Source organism: Rattus norvegicus, chromosome 12 (assembly GCF_036323735.1).
Source record: "Rattus norvegicus strain BN/NHsdMcwi chromosome 12, GRCr8, whole genome shotgun sequence".
Classification (NCBI taxonomy): domain Eukaryota; kingdom Metazoa; phylum Chordata; class Mammalia; order Rodentia; family Muridae; genus Rattus; species Rattus norvegicus.
The window spans coordinates 28,873,940-28,891,963 of NC_086030.1; the positions used below are offsets into that span (position 1 = coordinate 28,873,940).

The window sequence follows — 18,024 nt, forward strand, 5'->3', positions numbered from 1 at the left end:
TCAGTATGACCTGAGTAAATTAAACTTGTTTAAAGTTATAAGTAAATGCATAGGTCTCTATCCACTCATGAACAAGTCAAACCCTGAAAGAAGCCATAGAGATGCATTGCTAGCATGCATTAAGGAGTATCTTTGTAGGGACAGGGTGCAGAGCAACCAGAGTATGCCTTGGAAATGATGAATTTACTGCCTACCAAAGGTTCAGGGCATGGCTTATGTGGGAAGGGATGGAGAGTTAGAATACAATGTTCAGGCTCATTTGTGTGAATTTATGCACACAGTTGATTATGTATGTGATTGATTATTCTATATAAGTTCAAACAAAAAGGGGTTAAACCCTTTGTTGACTACATTTTTGCAATCTCTACAATAATTAGATAGATGATAGAGATGGATAGATAGATAGATAGATAGATAGATAGATAGATAGATAGGATGGACAGATGATTGACAGATAGATAGATAGATAGATAGATAGATAGATAGATAGATAGATAGATAGATAGATAGATAGATAGGATGGACAGATGATTGACAGATAGATAGATAGATAGATAGATAGATAGATAGATAGATAGATAGATAGATACATAGATAGATACATAGATACATAGATACATAGATGAAGAAAAGGGAATGGAGAAGGTTGTGTTTGTGGGCAGGCTATCTGGATAGCTATCTAGAGAAAATGATAATGCCAACTTGAGAGTATCTAGACTCTTCATAGAAATAAGCCTCTGGCCATGTATTTGATTAGGTAGATTGAGGTAGGAAGATTCACCCATCAACGTGGGTAGCCCATTCCCTGAGTTGAGACCTGAGACTGAATAAAAAGGGGAAAGAGGGCCAGTAAGACAGATCAGCAGCATTTGCCATCAAACCTGGCACCCAAATTCAGTTCCTGAACTTTACATGGTCTGAAAGAATCAACGTGCACAGGATATCCTCTGGCCTCCATAAATACGTTATGGCAAACTTCCCCACACATGCATAACATACAAATCATCATATTTGTGGCTTTGAAAATAAAGAGGAAAAATATTCCTTTTCATTGAAATACCATTTTATTGAAAATGAAGACAGGAATATAAAATGCTAGAGGGAAAGGGGGAACTAGGAATGTATCTGGTAGAACGCTTGCCTAGAATGCACAAAGCTCTAGGTTTAAATCCCCAGTATAAGGGGGGGAATGCAGTTTTTAAAGAAGATTGTGATATTATTCATCAGTTCAGAGTGTGCACTGTTCCTGCAGAGGACCCATGTTTGGTTCCCAGTCCCCACTTCAGGCGTGTCACAGCAACCTGTAACTCCATCTCCAGAGGATTCCACATCCTCTTCAGGCCTCTGCATGTATCTGTAATCACGCGTGCATATGCACAGAGGGAGAGAGACTTGTATGTTACATAATGAAAAAATGTAAGCTTCAGAGTGAAAAGAGAGGGTGAAAACATTTAATGTTCCCTCACACTAAGCCAAAAAAATCTGAAGTGTATTGCTTTCTTAATATGTGTTTAATTAATCCATCACTTATTTGACATAAAGACTAAGCTGCCTGGAGTTTAATTAGAGCAAAGGGCACATTAACACAAAGTATCTAAAATGTTTAGATGTAAGAAAGTGAAAGAAAACTAAATACTGAATAACTTAGTGAGATTTAGATTAATGGGTGGGTAGAGAATGTCCCTTGCTTTTCCTACATGAGCTTATTTAATGTACATATGGATAAAGGTATAGATACACACACATAAATAATGTACACACAAATACACTTTCAATAGTTATGTTTCTCTAGGCAACTCTAACTAGAGTATTGGGATTCTCTTCTTATGTTCAAAAGCATATGCAATTCAAAATTCTAGCAGATTATTTAAGCATTTCACTATTGCTTAAAGCTAATTTTAATATTCTGGATCATTTGGAAAAATGTGTCCATTCCAAGAGCTGCAAATGGATACTTTCAGTATTAAATTCATAATTGCCTAAAAGTGTAAGGAATCAGGTACTCTTCTATACGTAAGTAGATTACATTTTTTTTGGGGGGGGGTATACTATCCAAATAAAATACATTAAATATTAAAAGGAACACGCTTTCAATCCACAAAAAGGTACTTAGGAACCCTAAATGCATGCTGCACCCAAATGCAGTGAAATTCCATCTGGACACGTGCATGCCGTAAGACTTCACTGACAGATTTTTTCCATAAAAAAGATCAAACCTATAGTGATTGTTAGACTGGTGGTTGGTAGTTACTTGGGGGGATTCCAATGTCTTCCTTTTTATCTTTTATAAACAGGCTGTGAGGTGAACAGATATACTTCTTTCTGAACTTCGACCGTATATTCTGCCTTCAAACACCAGATGCTCCAAAAGTAACAGATCAGTTGTCTACGGACTGAAGTCTTCAAACAGTAAACCAACGTAAAGCCTTTGTGGTATTTGTTATAGTGATAGATGGTGGTGTTTCCTTTTTCTTTAGGGGGTGTGTGTGTGTGTGTGTGTGCGTGTGTGTGTGTGTGCGCGCGCGCGTGTGCGCATGTGCACGCATGCGCGTGCTTATGGAGACTTTTAAGTCAATGTCACGGGTCTTCATGAATCATACCTCCACCCGATTTTTGGTCAGCATCACTCACTGAACCTTGAGCTCAGGAGTTCACTTATTTGCCTATATAGGCTGGCTCACTCCTTTTATCTTTGCCTTTCTAACTCTGGGATTACACATGGCACCACTCCTGACTTTTTATGTAGGATCTGGCAAATCTGTACTGAGTTCCTCGTGTTTGCGCACCAAACAGCTTGCCCACGAAGCCATTTCTCTAGCCTCCACCCCTTTTTCCTATCGAAATTGAAAAAATTGGGGGCAGTAGTAAAGAGGAAGTGAGAAGGGAAAAGAAGCACTGACTTCCACAAATGTCTATCCCAAAGCCTCCTTTGTCAAAGTCTTGCTCCCTAGATGATGGCATTCTTGAGAAGTGATGGATTACAAGAATAATAATTCCAGCCACTGATGAAGTCATAGCTGAATGAGCTACGAAAACACGAGACTTGATGACCTTGTGAGAGAAATTAAGGCCCTCAGTTTCTGTGTCTCATACAGGCTTTCTGTATCTCCCCCTTCTCTTTCTCTCCCACATATATGTGTGTGTATGTATATACATATACATATACATATACATATACATATACATATACATATACATATACATATACATATACACATACACATACACATACACATACACATACACATACACATACACATACACATACACATACACATACACATATACATATACATATGTCTTCATCTTAATGTATACATGCACACACATATGTGTATATACATGTACATCATAAACATCATATAATCTCCATCTACATCATCTACACCTGTACCTACATTACACGTGCATTTGCATATACATATAATTATATACATGTATATGTACATATACACATAAATGTATACATATCCTTCTTTCTTTGGATCCATAAAGTGAGTAGCTTCCTCCATAGTGCCTAATTTTTTTTTTCATTTCATCACAAGCCCACAGCAATGGAGCTGGCTAAAACGTGTAAAATCCTGAATTTATGTAAATCTTTTCTTCTTTAAGTTATTTACCTAAGGGATTTTGTCACAGGGATGAAAGCTGACACATGGATTGGGTAAATTTTTGCTAACTGTTTTCATCTACCTAAATTGTGCCTCATCAAAAAGGTGACTTTTCTAATTAATTAAACTTTAGGGTCCTGCCAGTCTCTAGAAGGGGGTATCTGGATGCTTTTAAACATCCCTGGAATTGGGGTGGGATGGGAAGCCAATACGAATAGAAGGTAGACAGCAGCTCGACAGGCTGACTTTTAACTCTTATTCCCTCTGCTAGCTGATGAAACACACAGTTAATTTCCAGGATCGTGGCTACTGGGGTGGCAGCTGAGGGAAATCAAAGGCTCAGCAGGTCCCCATAATTCATACTCATTTTGTGTAGCCAGAGTGGATGATGGGATGGCAGGGTATAAAAAGTCCCCAGTTCTTGTGAGCACACCGCTGTGTTGAGGCCCATCCCACAGCTCTGTCTCCATCTGCATGCATGCCCAGGGCCAGCCAAAATCTGGATTCGTGCAGGGAAAGTAAATGGAAATACCCACTCTTCACTTGTTCAGGCTGCTGAGGCAGCTGGCGTAGACAAGTGACCCAGTTCTAGCATCTAATCGGTATTGTCTGCACTTCGGGGGCATCCTTCTCTGAGGGACGTTCATTGTGATCCGTTCTATTTACCCACAAATGCCAGAATTTACTTCCGAGGAGCTACACATGATAACACTCTCCCTGTGTCAAAGACTTTTATTTGAGATGAAAGACCCAACAGTGCCTGGCTTGTCTGATTAGAGCTGTAAGTTCTGTGATTATCCTCGGAATACAGACAGGGCTTCAATTGTGGCTTTGTTCTTTCCCTCCCCTCAAGGCTGGTAAGCTGAGAACTAAGCTTATTCCCAAAGACAGCCTTGTGCTGGCTAGTTGCTCAATTACTCAGTGTCACACAGGTTCACAAATATGTATTTCTTCCTGTTTGTGTGTGTGTGTGTGTGTGTGTGTGTGTGTGTGTGTGTGTGTGTTGTGTCTGCATATGTGGTGGGTGTGTATGTATACACACATGCATAGTTGGATAGATGAATAGATAAGCAGATAGATTTAGTATTGGCTATTCTTCTCACTGTAGGGTCTGATATATCAGCCATCTATGAAAACTACTATCTTCCTTAACCTTTGTGGGTAGGAGTGTAAACAATTCTTATAACTGTGACTTTGAAACTGAATAGAGAGTAGGGTACCAATTCAACTTCCCCCTTGGAGGAGGAATAGATATATATAGATCATATATATATATGTATATATATACATATATATAATAGATCATATTAGATATGATATTAGAGGAATAGGGATATTAGAAATGAGCTGGGGGGGTTGGGTATTTAGCTCAGTGGTAGAGCGCTTGCCTAGGAAGCACAAGGCCCTGGGTTCGGTCCCCAGCTCCAAAAAAAAGAACCAAAAAAAAAAAAAAAAGAAATGAGCTGGGGAGGGAGATGGGTCAGTCACTACAGTGCTTACTGTATACATGTGTGTTACAGTAAAAAAATAAAAAATTGTCAAGACTGGTTCCCGCACTTACCCTGGTAGTTGCTAGTTCTGGCTCCAACCAGCCATTGGAACTAGCACTAATTTATCTCAGATTAGTATCTCTCTCAGCAGCTCTCTGCTAGCTGCAGACTCTCTGGTTCCAGCTACCCAGTAAAATCATGGCTCTAGAAGTCCAGCAGCAGCTGGACTATCATGGCTTTCCACCATGAACTCTACCCACATTCCCAGCAACTGCCCCTGGTCGTTAAAGTATAAACTCCTAACTCTCCAGGAAAATCAAGACTCAACAAACTGTAACCCAACAATCAGATGTGTATGTTAAATTCGCAATCTACGATACATCCACACAACAAATTAACTGTCCACCTAGAAAGATAAAATTGACCCAGTCACCTCAATCTGGATCTTCCTGCTCTGTCATCTATCTCCATCTTGATTCCCTTGCTTCTCCTCCTTCTCTCTCCTTGCTAGACTTTTTCCTCTGCCTACACTTCCTTCTCATCCAATGATAGGCTTCGCCTTATCCTGGACCTGCCTTGCTGCATAATGACATCATCCTACGCATGTGAAAGCCTGAATTTGAATCCTAGAACCTATAACCTATGCTTAAAAAAAAACATAGTGGCGGTGTTGGGGATTTAGCTCAGTGGTAGAGCGCTTGCCTAGCAAGCGCAAGACCCTGGGTTCAGTCCCTTGCTCAAAAAAAAAAAAAAAAAAGAAAAGAAAAGAAAAAAGAAAAAAAAGAAAAAACATAGTGGCACATGCTTACTATTCCAGTGCTAGAGGGATAGAGAGAAACAGACCTCTGAGGCTCACTGGCTTGTGCTGGCTAGCCACAGGGCAGTTGCCAAGTACAATAAGAGGTGATATCTCAAAAAAAAATTAGATGACTTGTGAGGAATTAGTTGGCCTCTAACCTTCTTCACATACACATAGATCAGCACATATAACCACATAGAGATACATGCACACACCCCGCCCCACCCAGTATTAGTTACTTTTCAGTTGCTGTAATAAAATATTGTGACAAAATCAAGTCAAAGAAGAGAAGGTTTATTTGGCTCATGGTTCCAGGGTAGGGAGTCCATCATGGTGAAGAAAGCACAGACACCATTAGGGAGGGTATGGCAGCAGGATCTGGAAGCCAATCATAGTCTCATTCACATGTGATGGGGACGGGGAGAGAGGGGGGGAGGGAGGGAGGGGGAGAGGGAGAGAAGGGAGGGAGGGAGGGAGGGAGAAGGGGAGAGAGAGAGGAGAGAGAAGAGAGAGAGAAGGGAGGGAGGGAGGGAGGGAGAGAAGGGAGGGAGGGAGAGAGAAGGGAGGGAGAGAGAGGAGAGAGAAGAGAGAGAGGGAAGAGAGGGAGGGAGAGAGAAAGAGAGAAAGGAGGGAAGGAGGGAGGGAGAGAGAGACAGAGAGGAGAGAGAAGAGAGAGAGGGAAGGGAGGGAGGGAGGGAGAGAGAGAAAGGAGGGAGGGAGAGAGAGACAGAGAGGAGAGAGAAGAGAGAGAGGGAAGGGAGGGAGGGAGGGAGAGAGAAAGAGGAGAGAGAGGGAAGGGAGGGAGGGAGAAAGAAAGAGAGAGAGGGAAGGGAGGGAGGGAGGGAGGGAGAGAGAGAGAGAGAGAGAGAGAGAGAGAGAGAGAGAGAGAGAACGAACACAGGATATGGAGTGAGACTACAAACATTTAAACCTTACCTTCAGTGAAGTACTTTTTCCAGCAAAGTTCTACCTCCTAAAGTTTTCATAACTTTCTCAAAAAAACCAACTGAGGATTGGATATTCAAATACATGAGCCTACAAGGGACATTTCTCATATAAACAACCACACAAAGATACCAAACGGGACACTTAGATTTGAGATGAGGTTTGATTTTTTTTTTTTTTTTTTTTTTTTTTTTTTTTTTTTTTTAGCAAGGCAGAACCATGTCTAGGTGGCTGTCATATTGCTCATCTTGGAATCACTTCCTGGGGTGGTTGGCCCAAATTCCTAAAATAAATGACTGTAAGATACTGAAAAGTTCCTCGTGCTTTAAGAAACCATGTGAGGGCTGGAGAGGTGGTGCAGTGAGTCATATTACTTAGTGTATAAAACACAAAGACCTGAGTTTAAATGTCCAGCACCCATAAAAAGATGAATGTGGACACACACACACACACACACACACACACACACACACACACACACCTTCAAACCCAGTGTCTTAGGAGTTAGAGTGGGAATTAGAGACAGCAAGATCACAGGGGCTTGCTGGCTGCCAGGATAACTGGTTCAATGTTTCAGTGAGGGATACTGTCTCAAGAGAATGAGGTAGATAGTGGCAGAACAGGACATCTGGTTTCCTCCTCTGGGGTGTATCCATCTGTGCACATACACATGGTCATACACCACACATATCTACCCCCAAAACCCCTCACAGAAAGAAGCTGTGCGAGTAGAGCCACCCAACGAAGGAAATAAGCACAGTGGCTACTGAGTGGACCCTCTCTGACCCAGTGGCATCCCTCGTGGCAGGCCCAAGGTAACTATCCATTGACAGGAATGGGAGGAGAAAGGAAAGGGCATCATGGCCAGTCCCAAACTCTAGAACAGATGAAGAGGTAGGAGTGACTGTGGGCAGGCAGTGGGGTGGAGCACAGGAGAAGGGGAAGCAGCATCTGGAGATCGTCATGACCTCTGAGAGGAAGTGTGAGGTACTTCATGAAGATAGTAGCAGCTGGGAGTCAGGGGAAGTTTGGGAGATCAGAGGCTTTTCCTCTATGTGGTAACATCCTACTTAACCTTTAAAACCCAGTTCCAAGGATACTTCTCAAAAGGTTCTGTTTTTAGAAGTGGGTCATTCTCTTCCCAACTCCCCAAGCTCCCACAGCTCTTAACCTTATTGCGCGTATTATCTTCTATGTTATACTTTAGTTGCCTGTGGTCCGTTCAACTCAATTAGATTTTTTTTTAGACCACCATTACTGCAGTCCCATCTCTTCTTTATATTTGGTATCTTCTGGAATGTATAGGCATTGAAGGAAGAGTCCCTGTCTCTGAATCTTACCTATGACACAGCCAGGATGACTCTCTAATAACGAACATGGCAATCTTATAGGTATGTGAGTACATGCACATGCATGCACTAGCACATAGAGACATGTAGTTAATAACGGATGTTTCCGTCTAATATTTTGAATCTCTCACTCATCCTAGAGCTTATTGGTTCAGCTGGACCAGAGCTTCTCAACCTGTGGGTCACAAAATATGTGTTTTTTGATAGTCTCAGGAACACCTCTCTGTAGCAAAATTACAGTTATGAAGTAGCACTGAAACTAATTTTATGGTTGAGGGTCACCACAACATGAGGAACTGTATTAAGAGGTCACAGCGTTAAGAAAGTTGAGAACCACTGAGCTACAGGGCCCGCCCAAAGATCCCTGAGATTTAATTGCTTTCATCTCCAGGGCATTGGAATTATAAGCATTCATTGGCACATCCAGGATTTTTAATGTGAGCGCTGGGGGATTGAACTCTGATCCTCACACTTGTCTGTGTGAGACATGAACTTTATAAACTCTATCTCCGCAGCTCTGATTTCGTCTCTTTTTTTTTTTTTTTTCCCCCGGAGCTGAGGACCGAACCCAGGGCCTTGCACTTGCTAGGCAAGCGCTCTACCACTGAGCTAAATCCCCAACCCCTTCTGATTTCGTCTCTTAAGGAATGGCTATCTGCTTAATGATAAAGGCGAGGATCAGACAGAGTGGAGGGGGAGGTAATGTTCCTTGAGGGGGAAAAAAATCATGGCTTTGGAGTTCAACACACTGATTCTGCCGTGAGAGGTCAAGCCTTGCTCATAATGTGTGAGCTAATGCTGGAGGGAGGAAGATGGTCAGTGGATGTGAATCACTTCAGGCAATACCCTTGTCAGGATCAGCTGTGTCCTCTGTCTGCTTTGCCTTACCTGCCTTCCTGGGAGCCAGAAGCCAGCAGATAAGACAAGAGGCAAGAGGCCCCGCTGAGAGGCTAGTAGGTGAAGGGGAGGGGATGAGGCCTCTAGGGGAGGAAACAGCACCTCCCCAGACTAATTAAACACTTTGGTCGATGGACCCCGCCAGCCCCAGAGTATTAGCATTGCTGAATCAGCTCCCCGCCAAGGCCAAGCTGCTGCTCTCTTTTTCCTGCTTGATTTGCCTAATGGAAGCTGACAGTGAAGTTCAACCCTGATTGTCAGATTTCAGTAGGAACCATAACGGGGGAGGGGGCCGGGGGGGGGGGAGACAGACATTTGATGAATAAAAATAGCTCACATAATGAGATCCTGTATTTAGCTGAACCATTTCTTTAATGACTCCACCCCCCCACACACATGTTGGGCAGACAAACATCTGATTTTCTAGAGTCCTTGACAATGTCCTGTGAAAAAGGTAGGAAGTCATTTACTCCTGGGGGCGGGAAATTCTCCCAACATTCCTCTATCTAGTCCTCCACGTTCCCTATGCCTTTCAATATGTCCAAGCACAATGATTGAGATCAGGAAGAGTTACATAACTTGCTTCATGTTATCATAGCCATTCATAATAAGATATTTATATTTTTATTTTTCAAGAATTTTATCAATATACCTATTTATATGTATGTAAGGGCCTGAGTGCGACATTACATATAGGAACATGTCCACTTTACCAAGCAACGTGCCACTGAAGAGAAGAGTTCTTCCTCCTTCGTCAGCCATTAACTAACTATAGATTCCTGGGGAACTGGGGAAGCTCTCCCGAGCCCTTTCCTAGTAGTTGTTACCAATTGCCCAGAATTCTTCCTGGAACCTTCTGATCTCCCCACTGTTTCCCTCTGAAATAGAATGTCGATGAGGTCAGTCTTGTTCAGGTCCCATAAAGGCAATCCCAGCTGCTGTGAGTTCAAGAGAGCAAGCCCTGCACATTAAATTAGACATCTAATTAAGAAGAACTTGGCAGTGTGCATGTGTATGTGCATGTGCATGTGCGTGCGTGCGTGCGTGCGTGCGTGCGTGCGTGTGCCTGGTGTATGTGTGTGTGAAGAACTTAGCAGAAGCTCCAAGAAGTATTCCATTTAGCCTTTCCATAAATTTTGGACCTTATAGAGTAGAAATCCAAGAACTTTCAGGATAGAACCTAGGTGACAACTGACTGGAGACTAAAATAAGAATTTTGGGGAGTTCCAAGAAGTTTGTTTTCACTAAATAAATGAATAAATAGATAAAAAGTAAAATGTAGGTAAGTAGAGGAAATCTTTAACAGATCGGGAACTTCTGAGACTATCACCAATATATGTAAGCATTAATTAAAGAGGGAGAGAGATGAAGGGAGGGATTGAGGAGGAGAGGAGAAAGGAGAAATGAAGAGAGAAAGGAAGGAGGGAGAGAGGAAAGGGAGTAATGAAGAAGAGAAGGATGAGAAGGGGGAATGAAGGGAGAGAAGAGAAATGGGGTAAAGACGGAATAGTGGAGTGAAGAAAGGAAGGATAAAAGAAAGAGGGAAGGAGGAATAGATGGGTAGAAGAGATAGGAAGGAAAGAGGAACAGAGTCCAGAAGAGTAGAAGAAAAGAAAGAGAAGGAATGGAAGGGAGAACAGAGGTATAGAGGGAGAGAGAAAACAGGGCGGGAGCAAGAAAGAGAAGGAAGATAGGAGGCATAAAGAGAGAGGAATATCCGGGAAAGGAGGATGAGACATAACAGCCAAGGTCCAGCTATGAAGCAACACCACACGGGAGTGTTTCTGAGCCAGGAGTTATGTTCCCTGTAACGCAGAGAGAAATCTCTTTGGTCTCCATGCTAAAGAATTATTCTCTTGATAGGCATTACTTCCAAGGATGAACTGTGATCCCAGAATACCATCCCGATCTACACATTTAGAAATGTATGCAGCCGCAATGAATGAATGAATGCTTTTCATTTTTTTTTCTTTTTGCTGGTTGACTCACGTTCCAGTCTGAGAATGGGACCTATAGATAAAGCGAGGACATCCTCATTCAGGTTTTGAGAAAGAATGTTTACACTTCAATCTCGTTCATGGAAAAGCATTGCTATAGTTTACAGAAGGTGGGTAGAGAAGAGGGCATTGTGGGATAGGGAAGATGTCTCTATGGTAAGGAATCAGAATATCTGCCATAGTGTGTCCCCGCCAGCGGGGACCCAGTTATTCAGGGTCCCGAAGAGGCTTTCTACCTGTGGGCCAAAATGGGGGTGAAGAGAAGAAGGAGACCAAGCAAAAGTTCTGTTGCCAAGGTCTCGTTTATTGGGGTGAATGTTACAGCTTTTAAGGCTTTCAGGTAGGGGGAGTGTCCTTTGTGAAACACAGAGGAGGGGGAGGTGCGGATATAGGTAGTGATAGCTGGAGGCAAAGAGGTCAGGCGGTGGAGACACTGGGTGTTGAGTCAGGAGGTAACAGGTATCTGTTAAGGGAGCTGAGACATCCCTTGAATGTTATCTTCCGTGCTGTAAATTCATGGGAGAGGCTTTCATTCAACAATCTTAAGACTTAATGTAGTCATCTTAGGGGTGAGTCTCTGTGGCCAAACAGCCCAGAGTTACCTAGTCACTTTGAACCATGCAGTTCCAAAAGCGGCTAGGCCCAAATCCAATATGGCTCCGTGCAATAGTGCACAGAGGAAAAGCAGATTTAAATGTATCATTTAAAATCATATGCATACATAGGAAAGACCCTACAAAATTTAATATAAACAACACTGGTAATAATGATGTTGGGGAATACTTGTAATCATAGGCCCTGAACAGCAAAGGCAGAAAGAGGACTACAAGCTCTACAAGGTCCCAAGAAAAAAGAGTAATGATATTAGGGCTCAGGCTAGAACTCAATTGGTAGACTGCTTGACTAGCATGCAGGAGGTCATGGGCTTCATACTTGACTATACACGTAAGGTCATGCATTCCATATCCAGCAACACACGAAATGGAAAGGTGACATACACCTATAATCCCAGAACTCAGGAGGAGGAGTCAGGAGGATCAGGAGCTCAAGATCATTCTTGGATATGTAACATGTGTGAGTCAAGTCTGGGGTACGTGAGACACTCTTAAAGAGCTACCATGCTAAAATAATATGGAAGAAAAACCTAGCACATTAGTTTCTCATCACTGCTTGGAAAGTTGGTCTTATTTTATTCTGTATGGAGTAAACTTTGGGACCCTGGAAGGAGTTGATGAAGAAAAACCAAGTGACCAGCATTGCATCTTTGTTATCAACCATGCAAAAGCTTTGTAGCTGATAAGCCATGGAATATTGTTACAAGCGTGTTATGTAAAATAGAAAGTGATGCCATCTATGATTTGAGATAAAATTCAGAGGAAGTGGTGATTAGCTTCAGTTGTCAACTTGTAATTACCTGAAAAGAGTCTCTCAACGAGAGATTGTCAGTATCCGTTTGGCCTGTGGCCATGTCTATGAGGGAGTGTCTTGATTGTGTTAATTGAGGTAGGATGACCCACTCATTTAGGGCAGCCCTGTTTCCTGGGACTGAGTGCTGGGATTTTCTATAAGTATAGAGGGAAGGTTGAACATGAGTGTAGGCATTTACCCTCTGTCTTAACTGGCAATGGGATGCGATGAGTTGCTTCAGATTCACCAAATAAACCCATCCCCCCATATTGCTTTTGTTGGCATATTTTATCAGTAAGATTGAGAGGATGTCTCATCCTGGGTTGCTAAAGACTTTGTCAAGCTATTTGATTTTATTGACATGCACATCACACCCAATATTTTGATTAAAATTTAAAGGATCATTCTAGCAAATAGAAAAACAACTTGATTTGAGAGTTGCAACCTCTCTGTGGAAATTGTGGTTGAAATTAAGTGAATATATATGTATTTGCTTAGGACCAAATATGAGAATCTTACCTTGTATACTCATAACCTGAATCTTCATACATTATTAAGAATGTGGTGATGCATGCACATTATTTTTAACATATGTCTCTTACTATACAGAATCTTTACCTTAATGAAATGATCTCAGGAACCAGGTTGTTGACCTACATTATTCTTCTCAATCTTGTTCCCCTCACAAATAAGACCCAAAGTCTCATGAGTAAGAAATTTATACTTTTGCTTTTCTTTTTCTGTGTATGCTGCTGACTTTAGTAGCACATGGTCTCACCTCATACATTAACTTCCCATCCAACTTTTACTAAATTTTATTTTTTAAAATTTATCAATTTTAGTATTTGAAACCAAGTTTCATGTAGACTAGACTGGCTTCAAGCTCAGGATGTAATTGAAGATGTTTTAAAACTTAATTTTTATTTTAGTTCTACATGCTGAATTCTTAGATTACAAGCATGTATGATCATGTACTATTTAGACAATGCTGGGATTCAGTCTAGGGCTAGATTCATGCTAGACAAGCATTTGAATAACTTAGCCATATCCCAAGCACTTTCATCTGCTTTCTAACCTTTTTGCCCTTCTCCTCTATGCATTTATCCCCTGCTGCCAAATCTACCTGCTGGAGCAGATACATCTCCCATTCTCTGGTCCTGCTTTCTGTCCCAATTCATGGCTGATCATGAGCATCTTTCAAAGCTGTGCTGGTCACATCAAAAGAAAGAGAGAAAAGCTGAGAAATCAGGTGACCATTTTTCTCGGCCAGTGATTGGTACTGGGAAAGATGAGGCATCAGAGCTACTGACTTTTACTGAACATTCCAGACATCACTTCACATGCTTCACCGGAATGATTATCTCAACTCCATAGCAGCCCAAAGTGCAGGTTTTATTCTTGTTGTGTAGGACTTGCCTACAAATTAAAACATTCTCTCTTGGAGGGAAACCCATTAAAACTCAGAAGGTCTAAAAGAATGATCATTAAGGTTAAATAAATAAACAACTCATAGGTCATAGGAAGTACCTGAAACTTACCAGATAGATTCACAGGGCTTCTCCATCGTTGGCTGTTATATGAGCAGTCTTTACTTCTGACAAGAAGATACTATTTGACCTGTTGTGTGGAGAGATAAATTTTCCTGTGTTGAGGAGCTGTTATCCATAGTGGGTTGGGCTTTCGGTAATTCAGCATCCTTTGGGTTGCCTCTATTCTTGTAAGTAGCCCTTCCTCATATTCCTGTAAATAACCTTTCCCCATATTCTTGCAAGTAACCCCTACTCAAACCTATAACCAACCCCAGTAAATCCATTGAGTCAGCAAGATTTTTACTTCATCTTACATCTGTTCTTGGTCTCTTTCTTGAGTGAGTGGACCTTTGTTCATGCTACAAAGAATAGTAAAACACAATAGCCTACTTTTGTTATAGTCAAGAAACTGAAATTAATAAATTATATTCCTACCTGAACATGTCACTATGGTGGGGCTGCTAAATTAGCCGGTCCAAAATTTAAATTTGCAGTGGGTGCTATGGCATATGTGTATAGTTTTAATATATAAGATATATAGTGGTAGGAGGATGAAGAGTTCAAAGCTATCCTCAACTACATAGTGAGTTACATTGCAGCCTGATCTATATAAGTTCCTATCTCGAAAATCAAAAACTGGTCAAACAAAAATTATTTTATTTCTACTAAATTGTGTGTGTGTGTGTGTGTGTGTGTGTGTGAGAGAGAGAGAGAGAGAGAGAGAGAGAGAGAGTATAGAGAAGAGAGAGGAGAGAGAGGAGAGAGAGGAGAGAGAGAGAGGAGAGAGAGAGGAGAGAGAGAATTATGTAAGTAGGCTAGCCTCAAATTCATGTATCTGAGGATGACATTGAACTCCTGATCCCTTCTGCTTCTCCTACCCAAGTGCTGGAATTTCAGGCCCACACCACCATGCGTAGCTCTCTCTTTCAGTTCTTTAAAAGGCATCAATTACAGTGCAATTACTTAGTGGATGGCGTACATTGGATGGCAGCATACACTGCATAACAAAACAGAGATGACTAAAGCTGTATGCTAATGAGAAGGATAGAGAGGAATCAGAGAATATGCAGAAATAAACATAAAACTGGCCTTGAACAACCCATGGTAGGATGCCCATGCATCTGGACTTCAATCTTGATAGTATAATAAATTTTCTCTTGTGTTGACTCTGTAGAATAAAATGGCTTAGCAAATGATCATCACATTCTCTCCCAACCCCGAAGAATCTATATACTATAAAGAAACAAAGCACATTAAGTCTGTTTTCCAATTTTGATGTTTTTCAAATTACTGAGGTGAATGAGGCAGAAGTATAGATTTCATGCTAAATAGTACGACAATAATTGAACTAAAAATAAAGAGTTCACATATCAAAACTTAGCCTGTTACTGTCCAGCTTAGGATGTGTTTGTCTGTGCTATTGTAATGCTCTATCACAGACTGGGTGGCTTAAACAGCAAAAATTCATTTCTACTAGTTCTAAAGGTTGAAGAAATTCAAATTCAAGGTCTTTCTGGATTTTTTTCTCTTGGCTTATCCTCAGCTTTCTGTTCACAGACCTTGTCTTTTATGTCTGTATGAGAGGGAAAAGTACAATCTTTGATGTATTTTCTTATAAGGGCACTAAACCTGAAAGATCACAGCATTGCTCTTGTGAGTTCTCTTAACTGTTATGAACAGTTAAGGCCTAGTTTTCAGTCACTGACCCCACTGCCTTCTAGGGTACTTAGGGCTTGTTGTGTAACTATTTCCTCCAAACAAAACTCACAAGTCTCAGGAAGTTCCTGAAACTTACAAGACTTAGAAGGGCCCTCTACAAAGATACATATACAGCAATGATTGTTCAGAAGTGGAGACTGTAGTTAGATGAACCACTGCAAGTTGTGTTGGGGGTTTTAGGGATGGCCCTTGAGAGCTACTACCCATACAAGGTTGGGCATTTTAGTCATCCATGCTCCTGTAAACTTGTAAACAATTTCTATAAACTTGCTGCTTTATGAAACAATACTTGTGTGCAATTTTTGATTTGATATGTTGTTCCTATATTAGTTAAACATATTTTTCATGTTTCATGAGGAAAAAAATCATACAAAAAGGTTTTATCATGAATTTTGAGACACAGAAATACTTAGCCTATTTTTTCTTAGCATCCATTGGATGAGAACATGAGATCTGAACTGACAAATCTCTCCTATGAAAAGAGAAGAAAATGCCCTAGTAACATTGGAAAGTCAAAGAATAGAGCAACTTCAGTACTCCCAGGAATCACCTGGTGAGACTCATTAAACATAGAATTGAAGAATAAAATTAGCTCCCAGATCACTTGTGACCAGAGCTAAAAAAGAGAACATTCTGGTCATATACTTTCCACTGCCCATAAAGTTCTATAGAAATCCCTTAAGGGAACTATTTTTTTCATCAATTACTCTGAAATAAATTTATCATTTCAGTGACAAGGAGACACAAGTGGTTGGTGTTCTCAGCTGAATCCTGTCTGCAAGCAAGAGGCTCTTCCTCCAATCTCTCTCAAGACAAATTGATGCTATGATGTTAAAAAAAATTAGTAAAATTGTTATTTGAGGATTATGGATTATAGAGCATTTCAAAATAAAGATATGTTTGTTTCTTTTGAGATGTGCTGAGGAATTAAAACTGGGTCAACAAAACATAGCCCAACCTGGATCCTTAGGGGATCTGCTTTGATAGGGATTAGACATTTGTGATAAGTATGTCTTATCCTTCTTAAAGAAAGGGCACTTCTCCAAAGCTTGGAAATGAGATGTTTTTGTCTTAAGTAGTTTAATCATTCTCCCAGGGCTTGTGTTTAGACAATTAATGTGCTCAAAAACTCTATTAGTTTTTGTAGGCCAATAGGTTTTATCTAAAAATAGGGATATAATGAGAGCAGAAGGGCTGGATCTGATTTGAAAATTCTGAGTTGGTGAGGTATCTCAGTGGTTAGAGGTGCTCCCTGCCAACCCTGGCCATTCTCAGGACCCACATGGTAGGGGGAGGGACTCAGATATGACTTCCACATATGTGCCATGATTTGCACACACATACTCTAAATAGATGTAGAAAACATGATTTGGATAAGGGCAAAACTATACTGTATTTTGTTTCTAGATTCATGTTACATAGAGAATCTTAAAGAAGCTCTTTCTGTTAAGTCCCTAACTGCTCAGGCAATAAGCAACCATGATAGGGAATCTATACTGTGATAGTTAAAATTGACTGTCATCTTGTCAATTACTTACCTTGTCAAGGATTTAGAATTACTTGGGAAACACATTTTTGGGCATTTCCAGAGATGTCTATCTAAGGGGGAAAGCCTCATCTTGAACAAGGACAGCACCGTTCCATGGAATGGGGTCCTAGACTGGATATGAACCAGAAAGCAACTGAGTACCAGTATCCATCTCTCTTATCTTCCAACTACAGTTGCCTCAGACCCCTTCAGCCATGTCTTTCCCGATATGGTGGGCTATACCTTTAAACTCTGAGTCAAGTAAACCTTTCATTTCTTAAAGTTTTCTTTGTCAGATATTTTGTCATAGCAATGAAAAAAGTAACTAATACAGGTGGTGAGCTTAGGTATTTTTTTTGAAGGAAACTAATGGTGTTTTTGTGTGCTGTCCCGGTGTGTTAGCTTCATAGACTCTAGATTCACTCCCTCCTGTAGTAAATTCCTTCATGCTGTCATTGGAATTGAGCCTATCAGCTAAGGGCTCCATCCCATTGGGAGGTAATGGGACCTGTAAAGAGCAGACTTAGTGGAAGGGAGAGGTTAGACTACTGGGGATGAGCCCTTAATGGGTAGAATGAGACCATGGTCCCTTTGATTGTCAATACCCATTAGTCGAAGTCTTTTTTGATGCTCCAACCTGACCCCTGACTCAGTGTTACAGAGTCAACTGACGATCGCCTGAAACCTCTGAAACATCAGCCAACACAAACCTTTCCCCCCTTTAAGTTAATTATTGTGGGCATTTTGTTACGG

At 41.1% G+C, this 18,024-nt stretch overlaps 1 long non-coding RNA gene across 4 annotated transcripts in view; it reads left to right on the forward strand.

Annotated features, from left to right (window-relative positions):
• Nucleotides 1–18,024, forward strand: part of LOC120095926 (uncharacterized) — a 95,252-nt gene that overhangs the window by 16,061 nt on the left and 61,167 nt on the right. For all 4 annotated transcript variants that reach the window (XR_005491901.2, XR_005491902.2, XR_005491903.2 and 1 more), the window contains one exon: nt 2,295–2,419. This is a non-coding gene — a long non-coding RNA (uncharacterized LOC120095926). The remainder of the gene's footprint in view (nt 1–2,294; nt 2,420–18,024) is intronic.